This window comes from Mesocricetus auratus, unplaced genomic scaffold (assembly GCF_017639785.1).
Source record: "Mesocricetus auratus isolate SY011 unplaced genomic scaffold, BCM_Maur_2.0 Super-Scaffold_6730, whole genome shotgun sequence".
NCBI classification, from domain to species: Eukaryota; Metazoa; Chordata; class Mammalia; order Rodentia; family Cricetidae; genus Mesocricetus; species Mesocricetus auratus.
In genome coordinates this window covers 78998164-79010619 of record NW_024429184.1, presented here as the reverse complement: position 1 = coordinate 79010619, position 12456 = coordinate 78998164, and positions in this window count along the sequence as shown.

The window sequence follows — 12456 nt, the reverse complement described above, 5'->3', positions numbered from 1 at the left end:
CCCCTCAGAGGATCCTTTGGAAGAGGAGACAGAAAGATTTTAAGAACCAGAGGGGATAGAGGACTCCAGAAGAACAAGGCCCTCTGAATCAACTAAGCAAAGTGTATATGAGTTCACAGAGACTGAAACAGCAAACACAGGGTCTACATGGATTTGCACCTGGTCCTCTGAATGTATATTATAGCTTTCAACTTTGTATTTTTATAGGACTTCTGACTATGAGAATAAGTGGGTCTCTGACTCCTGTGCCTGCTCTTGGGACTCTTCCCCCTGTTGGGTTGCTGTGTCCAACTTCAATATAATAATTTTTGCTTCATCATATTATATTTTATTTTTTTCGTGTTTGGTTGTCATCTCTTAGAAGTCTTTTCTAATGAGAGACAGAAAGGAAGTGGATCAAGAAGGGACAGGAGGTGGGGAGGATCTGGGAGAAGTAGAGGGAGGGAAAACTACAATCATAATATATTGTAAGTAAAGAATACATTTTATTTTTATTCTTTTATTATTTAACTTTTACACACATTACTCCCAGCTCCCTCTCCCTCCCCCCCTCCCACGCCCCCCAAATTCCGAACCCCCCAGGGAGGGTAAGGCCTTCCATGGGGGGGATTTTCAAAGTCTGTCACATCATCCCAGGCAGGGCCCACATTTTAAAAATGAAACATAGACCCCAGATATTCTGCTCCTAGACAGCGTCCCAGGGGAAATGAAAGCACATTCATAAAAAAAGACTCACAAATACCCATGGCAGCTTTATTCACAATACATACAACAGGTTCCATGACCTCAGCACTATATTAAATAGTAGGAAAGAAGCTTTCATAAAATAATGAAGTTCTACAAAAGGAAAAAGAATCTATGAGAGGGGAAAATCAAGTAACACTCATCCTTGGTGGAGAAAGGGACTGGGGCTGTACAGAGGCAAGGACAATCTGTGGTGAGTGCTGTACTCAGAGACCTGAGCATCCCAACACCAGCACAGGATGTCATTTAGATGGTGATAATGATGACTGAGGTAAAGATAAAAATGTCCCAGGGTGAGGGACCTCTACCAGGCAAAGCCCTGGAGGGATAAGAGAGACACATTAGCAGTTTCTTACAAATTGATGCGGTGGTTTTCTCCACAAAGCCATGGAGAGAAATGGATAGACAATAAGCACAAGTTTGTTCTATATTTTCAGAGGGAGAATAATAAGAAATGAAACTGAAGAGAGGGGGTAGAGAGGAAGTGAATTATAGAGGGCTTTTGACACTGTGGAAAGGAGTTTAAAAATGCATGTGGGGACAAGATCAACTAAATGGTTTTGAACAGGACAGTGACAGCAAAGTTGTAGGATGGACTTTTGACATTCTAACTTGGATATGAAGAATGAATTCAAGAAGGAGATATCAGGCAATAAGAACTAGGAGACGAGTCAAGTAAAGGAAAGATGAGTGTTGCCTGGTAACAAGCATAGCATTTGGGACACTTTCAAGAGATGTGTGGGAGGTAGAATTACTGACTGATGAGACAGAGGTAGAGAAAGAAATTACATCTACAATAAAAGGATGAGAAATTATAAAACAAACAAAAATGAAAACTCTTATAACTCAACAGCAAAAAAAAAGACCTCATTTCAAAATGAGCAAAGGACTTGAGAAGACAGCTCTGCAGAGAGCACACTGATGTTACACATAATTAGCGCTGGGAAAAGGTAAGTAGCATTCCTCTGCTGAGTGCCTAGGCAGCTGGGCACCTGTTGAATGGAGGCAGGTGCCCTCTGAGTCCAGGACAGTTAGGGCTCCAGTTGTTCAAGATAAGCTGCTCTACTCTCATCGAAGCCTGTTCTGTGGAAGGACCGACTGGATGCTCCCCACTTCCTAGTCTTTCTTAATTTCTGTTTTCTTCCTAACACTTTTATAAATTTCTAATAAATTCTCTACTGTTCAAATATGCCAGGTTTATTTTGCTTTAAACTGGGTAGAGAACTGAGCGTTGTGGCTCGTGCCTGCGGTCTACGTGGGAGGTAGAAATATCAGGAGGTGAAGGCTAGCCTGGGATACATGAGGTCCTGTCTCAAAGAGAGAATGAGAGATGGCCCAGCAAGTGAACATTTTCCACACAGGTCTGACAACCTGTGTTGTGATTCCTGGAAGGTGAGGACCAACACCCAAGACTGTCCTCTAACATCACACACACACACACATACACTCACACACACACATCTTACAAACACACACAAAATCTTACACACACTGACACACAATCTTACACACTCGTATGCAAAAGTAAATAAATAATTTTAAAAGAAAAATAAAAACCATTATGTAGTCCCAAGGTGTCTAAACAGACAGTCTCCATGGTGCTGTCTAAATTGGAATTGTCTGCTGACACAGACTGGTCAATCTTCAGTGATCTGAAGCTGTTCCCTCTCTGCCTTGTTAGTGCTGGACCTATTCATCCAGTATGCTCTTATCAGTGGACAACAGTGGGTCACAGACACTAACCAAGGACTCCAGAGGCAGCTCCTGGCCATCGCAGAGTCAAGCACAGACAAGAAAGCAAGGAGCCCCTGAGAAATCCAGGAGTGTCCCAGACAGTCAACTCCTGCCTTTGAGGATGTGGCCATGCTTTAATAGCAAACCCAGAAGAGAATGGAAGAGAACTAGAATTAAATCTGGCATTTATTTGATAGGGCACACATCCCGTTTAGATATCCATCCCACACACATGGTTTTCCAAGATGCCTGCTGTTTTAACTAGGATTCTTGGATGGATTTCTGCTTAGGCCAACCCTACAGAGAATAATTACTATCTCGTGCCAGATGAGTGTTGGGAAATTATCATTTTCCTCATAGACACATAGCCTAATACTGGAAGGCATGAGTTGGCCATGACCTCAACCTTTGTATGAGCCAATGACTCTTAGGCAAGATGATCTGGTAAATAAATGTTATTGGTGTGGTTTAAATGTGCATACACCTCCAACACTAAGAACCTCAATGGGGGGGGACTAAGAGATAGGACCTTTGGGGAAGTAATTATGTCACAAAGGCTCCTACCTCATGAGTGAATTAGTGCTCTTATAAAAGGCATTGAAAGGGACACCTTAGGGCCTTTCATCCTTCTACCTGCCAATATCTGCAGACAGAGCATTTGCCATTCTGCCCTGTGAAGGGGCAGCAACTTTTTGTAAATGTGCATATGGATGTTTTACCTGCATGTCTGTCCCTGTATCATGCATATGCCTGGAGTTTGGGAGACCAGAAGATGACATAGGGTGCCCTGGAACTGGAATTATGGACACCTAGTGTAAGCCACCTAGTGTGGGTGCTAAGAAGCAAACCCAGGTCTTCTAGAAGAGCAGTCAGTATTCCTAAGCACTGAGCCACCTCTCCAGCCCCTTCAGAGAGCCATCTTGGAAGCAGAGAGCAGCATAACATTTTTGTTACGAGAATGTTGGTAGAAATCCGGATGCCAAAGGCCATTCTGATGAGAAACTGGGAATACTATTGAGAAGATGGAAAATTACTCATCAGTGTGTAGCAAAGTGGCAAAGAACTTGGCTTATTTATGCCTTTTGCAGAGCATGGAAGATGGTGTAGCCAATTGGTAAGACTCTCTTAGAAATACAGGATGGGACTGAAGATGTAGTTCCATGGTAGAGTGCCCAAAATCCATACCCAGCACTGAAGAGGAACAACACAACACAAACTGCAGAGCTTAAAAGATCAAAAGTTGGGGTTGGAGAGATGACAGCTCAGTGGTTAAGATGTATGGTTCCCACAGAGGACCCACATCATACTGTTCACAACTCCAGATCCAGGGTATCTGATGACCTCTACAGGCACTGCACTCACAGCACACACACACACACACACACACATACACACACACACACACACACACACACACACACACACACCCCTATAGTTACGTTTATATTCACAGTTTCAAAGATCGTGAATTTAAACTTGCTGTGTCAGTATGTTTTTTGGTTTCTTCTAGAAACTCTGAAACAACCTGTTCCATTCCCGTCTCCTAGTTTCACAGGATTACCAGCAACCTTCAATGCTCCTTGGCTTGTAGATGGGTCACTCCAGTCTCACCCAGCAATAACAGTGTTCTTGCCATGTGGATCAGTACCTGTGCCCAAATGTCCCTCTTCTTTCTGTATACTGTCACCTTAACCTCACATCTACAAATTCTTTGTTTCTGGAAGAGTTCCAATTCTCAGGACCCAGGGATTAGGACTTGGGCATTTGCATTAGGAAGAGTCAATGAAACATACCACAAGCAGTGTCATTCAGTGCCCACAACTTTTTAAAGTCCATCTTTGAGAATACTGACCCAGCAGGGCACCCGTGCTGGCTGGTTTTGTGTCAACTTGACACAAGCTGCAGTCATCAAAGAGAAAGGAGCCTCAGTTGAGAAAATGCCTCCATGAGATCCAGCTGTAAGGCATTTTCTCAAGTAGTAATCAGTGGAGGAGGACCCAGCCCATGGTGAGTGGTGCCACCCCTAGGCTGGTGGTTCTGAGTTCTATAAGAAAGCAGGCTGAAAAAGCCAGTAAGCAGCTTCCCACCAAGGCCTCTGCATCAGCTCCTGTCTTCAAGGCCTCTGCATCAGCTTCTGTCTTCAAGGCTTCTGCATCAGCTTCTGTCTTCAAGTTCCAGCCCTGCTTGCATTCCTATACAGGCTTCCTCTGATGATGGACTATGATCGGGAAGTATAAGCCAAATAAACACTTTCCTCCCCAACTTGCTTTTTGGTCATGAGTTTTTGTTACATTGATAGAACCCTAACTAAGACAGCACCCTGTCATAATCTACCTGGCTTCCTGGTGCCTTTCATGGCCAGAGTCAGAAACACATAAAACCAATGAACACCTTCTCCAGATGTTTTGGATTTGAGGAATTTAGGCTACCTCCAACCAAAAAAAGTTGCAACGTTAAGCCATACTTTCTACTCTGGCAAAATTACATAGGTTGAGATAGAGTAAAGGTCACAGTCAGGAGAAAAAGAGGCAGACTGACTTTCCCAGCTGTTACACCGTGGTGTGGCTGCTCAACCCTTCCCTCGGTTTCATGAGTTAATCCATATTTCTTTTCTAAAGCTGACCAGTGTGGGGTTCCTGCTACAATAAAATAATCTGAAAAACGATTAAGTAATTTTTGACTCTGAGAGATCCATGATTGTAAGGGAAGGATTTATAGTCAACACTAGTTCCAAAACTAGCCCACCCGTGGATTTAATTTGCCTGGGATTTTTTAAAAATTCACTCACATATTCAAAGGTTTTTGTCTCTGTATTCCTGTACCCACCACAGCCCTGACACATAGGAGTCACTTAACAAGTGTCCCTAAGAAGGAACACCTGGAGACAAACAACCAGAAAGCAGAGAACACCCTGAACACCCAGGACTGTTGAGCACAGACCAGTGATTGCCAGTCAGAACTGTTACAAGGTGACTTTGACCAGGGCAGTAAATCAGGGCCCTGTTTTTCCTTTGCTGGGGGCGGGGTGCAACCAGAGAGTTCATCTGGGTGGTTTTGACTCTACAAGGAAAGGAAAGCTTGGTGTTTGCCAGACCAAAGTCTCCAATACTCCAGCCTCACACCCACCACAGACCAGCCATGGGTCCCCAGACAGTGTCCCTTGTTGCAAGATATTTCAGACTTTAAAATTAGTTTCCTAAAACTCTAACTGAGAATGTAGATTCTGACTTAGAAAGCGTGGATAGAGCCCAGGGCTTTGCCTTTCTCTCTTCTCCTGGGGGATAGTGGAAGAAGTAGTGGTAACGGCAATGATGATAATGAGGAGGAGGAAAACAATGATAACAGTTGGCCCACTGACCACATCTTTAGTGGCAGAAACTCTGAAGTCCCTGAGAGGAAAACTAACTTGCCTAAAGAAACTGGAAGAGTAAGGAGACACTGGAATGATCCCCAAGGTTGATTATGTCCCAAAAACTTTGGAGAGCAGACGTAGCATTAAGGTGAGGTTCCTGGTCAGGCATCCAAGCAGGAAGCACGTGGGTGGAGATGGAGAAGAGGAGGCGCGTTTGACAGGGAACACGGCTGCTTCTTTACTATTTCACAGCAAAGATGTCACAAATGACCACAGCCCAAAGAAGCAAAGTGGTATTGCCTTGCTTCCTCAGTCACCTACTGAGAATAAGAACAGTAGGCCAACAGGGCATTATTGGCGCATGCCTTTAATCCCAGCACTGGGGAGGCAGAAGCAGGCAGATCTCTGTGAGTTTGAGGCCAGCTTGGTCTACAGAGCGAGTTCCAGGACAGTCTCCAAAGCTACACAGAGAAAAACAGTCTCAGAAAAAAAAAACTGTAGGCCTTTGGGCACGGATGAGTCTGTCTTCTCAGACCCAACATATGGACTCTGCTAACATGGGCTTCAACCCTTCAAGAGATGACTTCAGAACTCCATGCCCCTAAGAGGACCTACCAAGGCAAGGACCTATATGCTTGAGAGATTGGCTTGCAGGGAGTCTCAAATCCTTCCTCCACTCACTAGCGGATGATAGCACAGGAGGCAGGGATCTTATTGTCAATGGCCTGATTGTTAAGCCACACAGAGCTAAGTTAATCTTGACTCTGTCATTTATTGGTTGTCTGACCTTTGTCAAGTAGTTTCTTCTCTCTAAATCTGGGATTTTGTTTTCTGTAACAAGAAAAACTACCTACCTCTCTCCACAAAGCTATACTGCCATCAGTGTTTGTAGGAAAATTATTAATCCTGCTGTAGGTCACATAAAAGTTTATATGAAGACACTGGAGACAGTTTTTGCTGTTTGTGATTGCTTTAAGGGTTTGGCTTGATTAAGTCTTGCCATGTAGCCTTCACTGGCTTGGAATTCAGAGATCTGCTTGCTTCTGCCAAGGATTAAAAGCATGTACTACCACTCCTGGCTTTGAAAAGTTTTAGAAAGATGAGACTGCGGAGGTATTTATAGAGAGCATGAAACAGATTCCACTTTTTGGGGGTGGGGTTTCAAGACATGGTTTCTCTATGTAGCGTTAGCTGCCTTGGAACTTGCTCTGTAGACCAGGCTGGCCCTAAACTTGGAGATCTGCCTGTCTCTGCCTCCTGAGTGCTGCAATTAAAGGCATGAGCCACAACTGCCCAGCTAGATGGCATTTTTTATTAAAAACAAAGCAAAAATAATAATAAATAAAACCCTTTCTTGTCATATATGCTTCATCCACAATTACAGGAAAAAGAGAAAATAGAATAATATAACTGCACATTCAGTGAATTTCATCTTTCACAGATCTCTTGGACAGCTTAGTGATTCATCACTAGATGTGGGGTGAGTGGCTGGTCAGAGCTTTGTTAAATTAGCTATGCCCATCCCTCCACCAGTTCTCCACTCCTACCCCTATCATATCCTCCCCACATCTGTCAAGGCTGCCATTGGGCCAAGCAGTTTTAAAATTCTTTCGTAGCAAATCCCTGATCCAGTAGACACACAGCAAAGAGAGCCACATTGCGCTGTCTTTAGGCAAACACGTGCCCCAGTCCAGTGTGGGCACACCTCTGCTGTCGGGTTTGGTTCCAAACAGTCTTCTACTACTTCTACCACTTTCTTCACCTTTGAAAATATGTGAAAGACTACAGCTGTGTGACTGACTTCCGTCACTGTCACGAAATGCCCGAGCAAATCAACGGAAAAGTAGAAAGGCGTGGTTTGGCTCAGGTTCATCCTATGTCATAGGTGTGGTTTAGCTCAGTTCCATCCTAAGTCATCTCTACTCAATGACTTTGGCAGTACAGTGTGATGGCAGGAATACATGATAAAGGAGTATTCTCACCTACTGGTGGCCAGGAAGCAGAGACAGAAGGAAGGAGCAGGGACAAGATATGGCATGCCCTTCCAGGAAGCAGAGACAGAAGGAAGGAGCAGGGACAAGATATGGCATGCCCTTCCAGGAAGCAGAGACAGAAGGAAGGAGGCGGGGACAAGATATGGCATGCCCTTCCAGGAAGCAGAGACAGAAGGAAGGAGGCAGGGACAAGATATGGCATGCCCTTCCAGGAAGCAGAGACAGAAGGAAGGAGGCGGGGACAAGATATGGCATGCCCTTCCAGGAAGCAGAGACAGAAGGAAGGAGGCAGGGACAAGATATGGCATGCCCTTCCAGGAAGCAGAGACAGAAGGAAGGAGGCGGGGACAAGATATGGCATGCCCTTCCAGGAAGCAGAGACAGAAGGAAGGAGGCAGGGACAAGATATGGCATGCCCTTCCAGGAAGCAGAGACAGAAGGAAGGAGGCGGGGACAAGATATGGCATGCCCTTCCAGGAAGCAGAGACAGAAGGAAGGAGCAGGGACAAGATATGGCATGCCCTTCCAGGAAGCAGAGACAGAAGGAAGGAGGCAGGGACAAGATATGGCATGCCCTTCCAGGAAGCAGAGACAGAAGGAAGGAGGCAGGGACAAGATATGGCATGCCCTTCCAGGAAGCAGAGACAGAAGGAAGGAGGCAGGGACAAGATATGGCATGCCCTTCCAGGAAGCAGAGACAGAAGGAAGGAGGCAGGGACAAGATATGGCATGCCCTTCCAGGAAGCAGAGACAGAAGGAAGGAGGCAGGGACAAGATATGGCATGCCCTTCCAGGAAGCAGAGACAGAAGGAAGGAGGCAGGGACAAGATATGGCATGCCCTTCCAGGAAGCAGAGACAGAAGGAAGGAGGCAGGGACAAGATATGGCATGCCCTTCCAGGAAGCAGAGACAGAAGGAAGGAGGCAGGGACAAGATATGGCATGCCCTTCCAGGAAGCAGAGACAGAAGGAAGGAGGCGGGGACAAGATATGGCATGCCCTTCCAGGAAGCAGAGACAGAAGAAAGGAGGCGGGGACAAGATATGGCATGTCCTTCCAGGAAGCAGCCTAGGAACCTGGTTCTTCTAACTAGATCTCACCTCCTGTTAATGCCAGAAAAGTGTAAAGCCATCATTGATGAAGTTAGAGCCCTTGGAGTTCAGTCACTTCCCAAGAACCCATCAGATGACAACTCAGCCTTAAATATATGATTGTTCAAGGACATTTCAAATCTAAACCATAACAGGTAGATTCTACCCTATTGTAATTTAAGAAAAGCAGTGCGCGAAAGAAAGATGCCATGAGACAGGGTTCAAGCAGAGGGTTTTTTATTAGGGAGGGGATGGGGATGGGTGAAGACTGGCCTCAGGAGACAAGAGCAGCAGGAGAGAGGAGAGGAAAGAGGAGGAGGAGGAGGGGAGAGAGAGGGGGAGAGGGAGGGAGGGAGGGAGGGAGGAGGGGAGGGAGGGAGGGGGGAAGTGGCCAGGGTCCTTTTAAAGGGAACATAGTGAATGTGCACAGGTGGTGCTCTTAGTGGCTGCAGCTGAGGGATATCCTGTCAGAACCCCAAGGACAGGCCAGCACAGATGTCTGAATACTAACATACCCAAGTCTATGCTTGCTAAGAAAACCAGGTCTTTGCTGGGGCTTGCTGGCCACCAGCCTAGCTCCAGGCTCAGTGAACAATCTTGTCTCAAGGGAATAAATTGGAGAGTGATCAAGCAGGACACCTGATGTCATCCCCTGGTCTCTGTGCACCGCACAGGTATGTGTACCTGAACATAACATGTGTTCATGTGGCCCCCTCACATGCACACACAGAAAAAGAAAAGGAGATCCCTCAAATGCACTTTCTTCTTTAACCATGTAATGGGCATAAAATTATTAAGCCTAGCCAATGAAGAAAGAGAAACTCTGAAATGATGTACGGCTGCTTGGTCTTCCAGTTTCTGGATCACAGCTGTGTGCTCCAGTATGAATGTGATAAAGACATAACCACTCCAAGGTATGCTCGAGGTTTTTTTGTAGATAAGAGAGAGGGTACAGCTAGAGGCATCTAGAAAGGTCCAGACTGAACCATGCCATGGGGCGGGAGGAAAGACAGAGAGAAAAGAGAGAGGGCAAGTAGACCAAGAGAGGAACTGAGGACCAAGAGAGTGAGTGACTGAAATGGCAGGTTTATATAGGAATCAGAAACTGGGGGAAGGGGCCAGAAGCCCAGACCCTGGACTGGAGGGGTTTAGGGTGGGGGCGGGGTGAGAAGTGCTGGGCGGAGCCACAGGTACTGAGTGAGCCTTGTCCTGGGTTTCTTTGGGACCTGACACTGTGGGGGATGATTTAAGGTTGTTAGTCAACAGCCACCCAACTTTTGCCTCCTGTGTCCAGCATGGCAGCTTTCTAAGAGCTTTCAGGGTTTGTTTTCACACTTCACGTGGATAAAAGACATTAGTGGGACCATCTGAAACTTCAGGGACTTGGCCCCACCCACAGAAGCCAAAAGGAGACAAGTATGAGCGACCATTGATTATAAAATGTGCTCCTAACAAAGGAGCTGCCCCAGACTGGCCTGGTAGATGGACAAGTGTGTGGGAAGCAGGGACAGTGCTCCATAGGCATAGAGGCACTATAGAGAGGCACTCCAGCTTTCTTATGCAGAACAATTAATGAGATCACTCTGGGAACATGTAGACCTCTTCCTCCTCCCTCTACTAGACAGCCAGCTGGCCCAGTCCTTGGACATACAGCGCCACATTATTATGGCTCCAACAATTTGGGTTAGCACAATGTTTAATCTCTTCAGTGGAACCACTAATCTCCGTTAATCTGACTGTAAAGATGAGACCTAATGCTTAATTCAAAAGCATAAGGATGGGTATGCATGTTCCTCTCACAAGCTGCCTTCATGAGCATGTCCTCCTGTGCAAAGGGCGGGATCTTTGGGATTACATTTCAACATTAAAATTCTATTCTCCAACCTTCCAGGAAAACTCTCCACAAAGGAGAAGAGGGATTCAAGAGACATGGCCACCATGATGAGCATATGACACACACAGGATTCTGGGTATCCAGGCCTCTACCCACTGCCATCTCCTCTTCCAAACAGAAGCACAGCAGTGAACATTCGATAAGTGTGGGGCTTAGCTCAGCTGCAACCTTGTCTCTGGCTTGACTGGCCAAAGGCAGAGCAGACCTGTGGGCAGAGTAGATGCTTCATACCTAAGTAAACTAAAAAAAAAGCAGGCTGAGCAAGCCATGGAGAGCAAGCCGGTAAGTAACACTCCTCCACGTCCCTGCGTCAGCTTCCTGCCTCCAGGTTCCTGCCCTGAGTTCTCTCTGAGTCTACCTGACAGTATAATCAAGATAAACCTTCTCTTCCCCAAGTTCTGTTTGGTCCTGATGTTTCATCACAGCAATAGAAACAATCATGTCTACACACACCCTGTCAGCTGTCTGTCTACCTGCATTGTGGTGGGTACTTTGTCAAGGCACTGGGGTCACAGCATAGTCTTGAACTTCTTAGGGTTTACATCCCAAATAATTATGCAAGTAAATAAATCTATACCAAAATATAGTACAAGAGGAACCCATCCTACAGGGAAATGTAAGTGATCACCTCCTCGCATTTAGTATTCATCCTGAGTTCTAGTGGATGAATGGATGTTGTCCAGGCCACAGTGAGTGAGCAAGTGTTTTGTATAGGGAATTATTAACAGAAAGACCCCTAAGTCTGAAGAGAAGTGCGGAACAGAGAGTGTTAGTGCATACTTGTAATTCCAGTTCCTGGGAGCCAGAGGCAAGGACATCATGAGTTTGAGGGCATCCTAGATCACACAGTGAGATCCCTCCTCAGAAAAAAGTGATGAAACAAAAGAACAGACATAAGTCTGCTATAAGGCACAGACTGGAGGAGTGAATGGTTAAGTATGGCAGGGAAAGCAGGGAGGTTCTGTCCTCACCCAAGCAATGAAAATGGTCTGGACTAGGCTGCTTAATGGTGTGAATAGATCTGAGACTAAGAAGACAGAACAGAATTGATCATGTATGATGGGGGAGGGGGAGACTCTGACTTCTGGTACAAACACTTGCATAGTTTGTAATGTCACCGACTGACCTGGAAATACCAGAGAAGAACAGGTTTAGAGAGGAAATTCAGCTTCAACGTGAGAAGGTTTCATTTTAATGATGCCTGGAAAGCATCACTGGGAAAAACTCATTAAGTGTTTTCACAGGTTTTACTATGCCCAAGTTCCAGGCAAGCAAAATGAGAACTGTCTGATACCACAGTACTTTATTGGATCACCTCTAAATAGACCCTAAGTTTTAACACCCAGGTCCATGCTTTCTACAAAGCATAATGAGTCTCTGTTAAATGCACTGGGTAAGAACACTATTGTATAGTAAGAAGAGCCAAATCAAAAGCCATGTTGTGTGAAATCCAGCACTGGTTGTAGTTTGATGACTTGAGAGGACACACAGAATCATGCCCATGCTAGCTTCTGATGAGAAATCAGTACAGTTCCAGTGGACATGACATCTCCTCTGTACTTTGGATGTGCCCTAAAGTCTGCAACTATTATCAGTCAAGACTGTCAAATACATCCAGTCTAATTGTGAAAAGGAAACTATTTCTTAA